The sequence below is a fragment of the Ursus arctos genome, unplaced genomic scaffold (genome assembly GCF_023065955.2).
Source record: "Ursus arctos isolate Adak ecotype North America unplaced genomic scaffold, UrsArc2.0 scaffold_4, whole genome shotgun sequence".
NCBI classification, from domain to species: domain Eukaryota; kingdom Metazoa; phylum Chordata; class Mammalia; order Carnivora; family Ursidae; genus Ursus; species Ursus arctos.
In genome coordinates, this window is record NW_026623056.1 from 27,567,254 (window position 1) to 27,575,568 (window position 8,315).

Below are 8,315 nucleotides of genomic sequence, written 5' to 3' on the forward strand. Positions count from 1 at the left end.
ATGAATGAATGAATGAATGAATGGAAGAGACTAGAGGCCAGGTTCCTTTGACCTGCTAGCCTGGCTCCTCACCTGTCTCCTGGTTTGGGGCCACAGGGCTCAGCCACAGCAGGAGGAGAACCAGACACATCGTTGCAGGCATTGAGCGGAGACAGAGTGTTTCAAGGACCAAGGCCGGGGCTTTTAATACGCACCCATTCCCGGAAGCTCATTTGGTGTCTGCATCCCTGGGGAGGGGCCAGCTCACACTGGGCAGCCACTGGCAGAAGGCAGGGGTGTGGCACCAAAACAGTGGCAAAGGTGTCCCTCCTGCTTGGAATAGTTCGTACAAGCAGAGGTAACACAGGCAAGAAAAAAAATTATTTTTCCCATCTCCTGGGGGTTCCAGACCTGTGGGAGGAGAAGAATCAGAGAAAACAGAATGATATTGTTGTCAGGGATTTTGGGGATCATTAATCTGAATCACACACCCCCTCCCCCCATTTTATAGATAAGGATACTGAGGCCCAGAGAAGGCAAGAAGCACCACAAGTTCACACAGCTCAGTTATCGTAGAGCTGAGGTGAGAACCTTGACCTCCTGGCTCCTGGTCTAGTGTTCTTTCAGCCAGACTATAGTGGAGGTATTCCGAGATGCCCCCTGGGAGGTCCCATCAGCCAGGAGCATCAGCTGAGGAGCTCTACTGCTCAGAGTTGGTATAAGTTGTCTACACTGCAGCGCTACTAGAATGCTGACAGAACAGAAGGTTGGGGCTAAAATTCGAAATTTAAGTGATGCCTGGGTGGCTCAGTCAGTTAAGTGGCCGACTCTTGATTTCGACTCAGGTCATGATCTCAGGGTTGTGAGATCGGCTCTGTGTCAAGTTCCGAGCGAGCTCAGCACTGATTCTGCTTGGGATTCTCTCTGCCCCTCTCCCTCCGCCCCTCCTCCCACTCACGCACTACCCTCCTCCAAAACAAAACAAAACAAAAAACAAAACAAAACAAAACAAAACAACACAACACAACACAACACAACAGGAGAAGGTTGAGGAATAGAGATTCAAGGGGACTATCTACTACAGGAAAATGGGAAAAGTTAGTTGACCCAATAGGCCCGCTGGGAATGCCTCACTGCAGTCCGGAATGAGTTACCACCCTTGGCCCAACCAGATTTCTGTTGAATCCTTGCAAATGGCCCAGGGTCTGCGGTAAGAGCCAGTGAGTGCCTAAGACAGACTGAACAACCGTGCCTCACCCTGTCACACTTCCACTATAGGGACAGGAAAGATTACATCTCACTTTCCAAACCTCCCTTCCCTTGGTCATCAGTGATACAGTTCTGGCCGGTAAAACACAGATGGAAATATACTGGAGAACTTCCGGAACCTAGCTTTCTTACAAAAGGGACAGGAGAGCTTGCTGGCACTCCCCATCTCCCTTCTTCCTGTCCCCGGTGGCATGTGATGCCCGGAGCCGGGATGGCATTCCACGGCCATGAGGCAACAGTTGCACGAGGATGAAAAGGCAACACTTTGTGGATGGAAGAAGCCTAGGCCCCAGAGATATCACTGACAGCTGAGCCAGAGTCAGCCATTGCCTCCCTCGGGGCTTCTTGAGATTTGAGGACAATAAATCTCCATTTGTTTGTTGCTCTTCCCTGGGGTTTCTGTAACATGTACATGAAAGCATAACCATGTGGTGGTCATCTTTGGAAGCACCCAGACCAGGCTGGAAAACCAGCGCTCAGGGAAGGCCTGGTGGAGACTGCACTTGGTGGGGGTTGGATACAATGACAGGCAGAAGTTCCTTCCATCTTAGAGATTCTGGACACTGTGAAATGGGGAATATTCTTTCCCCTTCTAACAGCTTCTGAATAGTTGCTGCTGGGGACATGTGTCTCGGGACACAGGGAAAGACTCAAGGGTTCTCGGGACTATAAATGCTTTCTGTCACTTTGTCATATCCTTAAAACTCATCAATTGATTTAATAGTACTATTTAAACAACTATACTAAGTCAACACTGGGGATTCAACAATGAACAAGGCAGACGCAGTTCTGCCTTCAAGAAGCTTCAGTCTAGTGGTAAGAGACATGCAAATGGGCAATTACAATACAACATTACAATGAGAGGGAGAAGCAGAGGAGGGGGACCTAACGGGGGCCTGGGAAGTGGGGGTGGAAGGGAGTGTGCTGCAAAGACTCTCTCAGGATACTGCTTATGCCAAAACTTAGAAGAGGGGTAGGATATATCCAGGTGGAGCACTGAACAGCAAGGGAGAACGTTCTAAGAGGGAACGACGTGTGTAGAAGAGTTCATGCTATATAATTAATTCTTATCATTCATTTCAATCACTATATAGAATGGCATTATGAGAGGAATGTAACATAGTACAGCCACTGTGCAAAACAGTAGTGTGGTTCTTTAAAAAATAAAGAAAGAATTGCCATATGATGCAATTTCACTTTTAAGTATATACCAAAAGAACGGAAAGCAGGGACTCAAACAGATATTTGTACAATAATGCTCATAACAGTATCATTCACAACAGCCAAATTTCCATCAATAGTGAGTTGGTAAACAAAATGTGCTGTAAGCAGCACACAGTGGCATATTATTCAGTCTTAAAAGGATGGAAATTCTGATACATACTACAGCGTGGATGAACCTTGAAAACACCATGCTAGTAGGGAAATACAAATCAAAACCACAAGGAGATACCACCTTACACCAGTCAGAATGGCCAAAATTAACGACTCAGGAAATGACAGATGTTGGCGAGGATGTGGAGAAAGGGGAACCCTCTTGCACTGTTGGTGGGAAGGCAAGCTGGTGCAGACACTCTGGAAAACAGTATGGAGGTTCCTCAAAAAGTTGAAAATAGAGCTACCCTACAACTGAGCAATTGCACTACTAAGTATTTACCCCAAAGACACAAACACAGTGATCTGAAGGGACACCTGCACCCCAATGTTTATAGCAGCGATGTCCACAATAGCCACACTGTGGCAAGAGCCCAGATGTCCATCGACGGATGAATGGATAAATAAGATGTGGTATACATACACAATGGAATACTACTCAGCCGTCAAAAAATGAAATCTTGCCATTTGCAACAATGTGGATGGAACTGGAGGGTATTATCCTAAGTGAAATAGGTCAATCAGAGAAAGATGATTACATGATTTCAATCATATGTGGAATTTAAAAGACAAAACAGAGGAGCCTGGGGGAAGGGAAGGAAAAATAAAACAAGACAAAATTAGAGAGGGAGACAAACCATAAGAGACTCTTAATCATAGGAAACAAACTGAGGGTTGCTGAGGAGAGAGGGGTGGGGGAATGGGGTAACTGGGTGATGGACATGAAGGAGGGCATGTGATGACATGAGCACTGGGTGTTATATAAGACTGATGAATCAGTGACCTCTACCTCTGAAACTAATAATACACTATATGTTCATTGAATTTAAATAAAAAAATAAAAGATATGACAACTAAAAGAAAGAAGACATCATGCTAAATGAAAGAACCACATACAAAAAAGCAAATATTGCATGACTCCACTTACACGAGGTACAAGGAATGGTTAAGTTAATAGAGAAAGAAGGTGGAGCCACAGTTATGAGGGGCTGGGGGCGGGGTAACAGAGAGCTACTGTTTAACGGGTACAGGGTTTCAGTATGGTGCAATGACAAAGTTCTGGAAATGGATAGTGGTGATGGTTCCAGAACAACGTGAATATACTTAGCGCAGGGAATATAGTCAAATATGTTGTATGGCAACAGACGGTGACTGCACTTAACTGTGGTGAGCATCTTGTAATGTATATACATGTGGAATCATTACATCGTAAGCCTGAAACCAGTATGATACTGTATGCCAACCATACTTCAATTAAAAAACAAAAAATATGATAGAATGTTTATGTTATGTATTTGCTATCACAATAAAAATCTATTGCATTATGAGGGTTTTTTTTAAAGGATTTTATTTATTTATTTGAGAGAGAGAGAGTGCACAGGGGAAAGGGCAGAGGGAGAGGGAGAGAGAGCATCTCAAGCAGACTCATGCTGAGCACAGAGCCCAACATGGGACTCCATCCCACGACCTCATTATCACGACCCCAGCCAAAACCAAGAGTCAGACACTTAACTGAGCCACCCACATGCCCCTGCATTACCAGTTTTCAACATTTAGCCATTCTCTTGTGGATGGACATTTATGCTGATTCCAGTTCTCCATAATTATATACCATGATGCTATAAACATTCCTGAACATTTCCCCTCCTCCACCATCTAGAAATGGAATTGTTCAGTCATAGCTTGTACACATCCGCAATACCCAAGTGCGATCAAAGATCCTGCAAGTGCTTATAGGGATCTATCTTCCCACAGGCAGTGCAGAAGGGTTTCTTGTTGTTCCATATTTTCATCAACACTTGATATTCTCACTTCCCCTTCCCCAACCCGATGGGTGTGACATCATAACTAATTCTAGCTTTAATTTGCATTTCCATGATTACTACTAAGTTTGAGATTACTGACCATCTTCCAATTGCTTATTTGTAGCCTTTGCTCATTTTTATCACTTTGTTGTTATGAGTTTATATGAAGTTACCTTTTTCTTACTGAGAGTAAAACACTCCTTTATAAATTCCCGTCACTACCCCGCAGCAGGTTACATGTGTTGTAAATATCTTCCTCCCGGTGTCTGGCTTGCCTTTTCCTCTTGTTTCTTTGCCGTGTAGAAGCTCTGTATTTTAATTTAAGGCAAATCTATCAGTCTTTTCTTTTGTGGCTTTTGCTTTCTGTGAATTATTTTAAGAAATCTTTGTCTAGGGGGCTCCCGTCGCTTCGGGGTCTCCTCTGTTAGCTGCGAGCGAGCGCGCAGAAGGCAGCTCGGAGGCAAGTGGGGGGCAATGCCCAAATCAAAGGACCCTGCTCCTTCAAGCTCTTCTGGCGGTGATTCTGACGGTGAGGTGAACCAAAAGTTAAAGAGGAAAAAGCAAGTTACTCCAGAAAAACCCATGAAGAAGCAAAACAGTGGTGAGACTTCCAGAGCCGTGTCATCCCCTGAGCAGAGCAGCACCATAGACACTAACATGCTTCAGAAGGGGCGGGGCGGGGGGGGGAGCCGGGGGTTTTGGGGCAGGGGCGGGATGAGGTACATCAGCGTTTGGGACTTCAGAGGGGAAGTCCTGACTGATAGGAGAGACTATTGATGGATCCAGCAGGTGAAAAGAAACCTGGAAGAAAAGGTATTTCTTTAAATCCCGAGCAATGGAGCCAGCTGAAGGAGCAGACTCCTGACATTGATGATGCAGTAAGAAAACTATAACGTTAGTCACATAAAACCAATGCTGTTCTATTGTTTTAATGTCTTTCAACATTGCCTTTTGCTTTCAAAACGTTGTTTTCCACGCTGTTGTATGTTTGGATTGCAGAACAATCTGTAAGATGAAGACTTTTATTTCTATGTGCATTATCGAAAGTGTTCTGAGCGAAAAAAAAAATCTTTCTCTACCTCTAATTTTTTTTAAAACTGTATTTTCTACTAAAAGTATTTGTATTCATTACCTAAAGCTGCAGTAACACATTACCACAACGTCGGATGGCTTAGAACAAGAAAAATGTATTCTCTCAGTTCTGGAAGCTGGAAGTCTGAAACCAGGTCCTGGGAGGGCCATACCGTCTGAAGGTTCTAGGAACAGATCCTTCTTTGCCTCTTCCAGGTTGGTGGCAGTCCCTGGCCTTCCATGGTTTACAGGTTCATCATTCCAATCTCTGCTTCTGTCGTCACGTGGCTTTCTCCTGGTGGGTCTCTGTCTCTTCTCTTCTTCTCATAAGGACATCCGTCATATTGGACTTAGAGCCCCCTCCACTCTAAGGCAACCTCAATTGGACTGCATCTGCAAAGACCCTCTTCTCAAAAAGTCATATTTATAGGTACCAGGGGTTAGGATTGAACTCAAATACCCTTCTGGGGGACACAGTTTAAGCCACAACAGTATTAAAATTTTATTTTCCAAATTTAGGTCTTTAATCTATCTGGAATTAAGTTCTGTGTTGATTTGAGGTGTGGATCTAAATAATTTTTTTTCATATGGATAACCAGTATTAAACAGTCATGTACCAAATAATGTATCACTTCCCCATTAGTTTGTGATATATCAAAATGTCCTTACATGTATGGATCCATTTACGAACTTGCCATTTTGTTTCATTGTTCTAATTTGTCTGTCCTTCCCTATACAAGTGCCACACTATCTTAATTATGATAGGTTTAGAATACATTTTGATATCTGTTAGAGCAACCTTATTCTTCCTTAGAACTTCCTTGGCTATTTTGAGCTCTTTCTACTTGCATGTAAATTAATTTTGAATTCTCTTTCATATTGCTCTGGTCTGTAGCTGGGGGTGTGAATTTTCCCATTGCATCTGCTCATGCTCATAGCAGTTTATAATGTTAATTTGTTTCAATTAAATTTTTTTAAATTTTGAAATAACTGTAGATACACATGCAATTGTTAAGAAATAATACAGACAGTCCACGTACTTTCACCCAGTTTCCCCAGACAACATCTCGTGAAAATTTTTATACAATAGCACAAACAGGATATCAACTCTGAAAGAGTCAAGACACAGAACATTGCCATGGCAAAGATCTTTCATGTTGTCCTTTTATAGCCACATTCACTTTCCTCCAGCCCCCACCCCTCCTCAACCTCCGGCAACCACTAATCTTTCTCCGTTTCTGTAATTTCGTCATTTTTAAGAATGTCATATAAATGGAATCATGCAGAATGTAACCTTTGGAGGTTGGCTTTTTTCTTTTTTTCTTTTTAAGATTTATTTATTTATTTTAGAGACAGCACGCACAAGCTGGGGGGAGGGGCAGATGGAGAGGGAGAATACTTGAGGAGACTCCCCCACCAAGCAGGGAGACCCATGGGGGCTTGATCCCAGGACCATGAGATCATGACTTGAGCTGAAATCAAGAGTTGGTTGTTCAACCAACTGAGCCACCTAGGCGCCCCAGGATTGGCTTTTTTCACTCAGCATAGTAATTCTCTGGAGATTCATCCAGTTATTGTGTGTGTCAATAATTTATTCCTTCTGATTCGAAGTAGTATCCTGAAATATGGGTATACTATAGTTTGTTTTACCATTCAGCTGTAGAAGGATATCTGGGTTGTTTCCAGTTTTTGACTAATAACATCACCATCAGCATTCATGTACACATTTATGGGTGAGTATATGCTTTCGTTTCTTTGGGATAAATGTGCAAGGTTGAAATTGGTGGGTCGTATGGCAGTTGCATGTTTAGTCTTACAAAAAACTGACAAACTGTTTTCCAGATTGACTATACCATTTTATAGTCCCACCAGCAATGAATGAGTGATACAGTTCCTTTGCATTCTTGCCAACAATTAGAATTTTTACTATTTTCTATTTTAGTGATTCTGATAGATATGTAGTGATATCTTTTATGGCTTAGATTTTCATTTCCCTAATGATTAATTATATTGAATATCTTTCCATGTGCTTGTTTTTGCCATCTGTATACCTTTTTCAGTGAAATGTCTCTTATCTTTTGTTCATATTCTAATCGGATTGTTTATTTTATTACTGTTGAGTTTTTTCTTTAATTCTTTTCAATGGAGATGCAATGGACATACAACATTTACTGTAGAGTTTTGAGAGTATTTTCTAAATAGTAGCTCTTTGTTGAACGTGGGATTTGCAAATATTTTTTTTCCGATTTGCAGCTTGCCTTTTCATTCTTTTTAACAGGGTCTTTTGCAGATCAAAAATTTTTATTTTGATGGAGTTCAATTTATCAGTTTTTCCTTTTGTAAGTGATGTTTTTGGTGACAAATCTAAGAATTCTTTGCCTAGCCATAGATCTTGAGATTTTTTTTCCTAAAAGTTTTATAGTTTTACATTTAATTTTGAATTAATTTTTGTATAGGTGTGAGACTTGGGTCAAGGTTCATTTTTTATTTTTTTTTGGTTATGGATTTCCAATTGCTTCTGCACCATTTATTGAAAAGGCTATCTTTCTTCCATCGAATTGCTTTTGCATCTTTGTAAAAAATCAGTTGGGCAGATTTGCATGGGTCTTTTTCTGGGGTCTCTATTCTGTTCCATTACTCTACGTGTCTGACCCTCCACCAATACCACACAGTTGATTACTGTTCCTACAAAATAAGTCTTAAAATTGAGTAGACTGATTCCTACTTTATTCTTCTTTTTCAAAATTGTTTTAGTTATTCTTGTTTCTTTGTCTTTACATATACAATTTAGAATAATCTTGTTCATATAGACAAAAA

At 41.6% G+C, this 8,315-nt stretch overlaps 1 pseudogene; it reads left to right on the plus strand.

The window, feature by feature from the left end:
• The first annotated feature begins 4,901 nt into the window (after positions 1-4,901).
• LOC113256509 (activated RNA polymerase II transcriptional coactivator p15-like) lies at positions 4,902-5,320 on the plus strand (annotated as a pseudogene).
• The last annotated feature ends 2,995 nt before the right edge of the window (positions 5,321-8,315 follow it).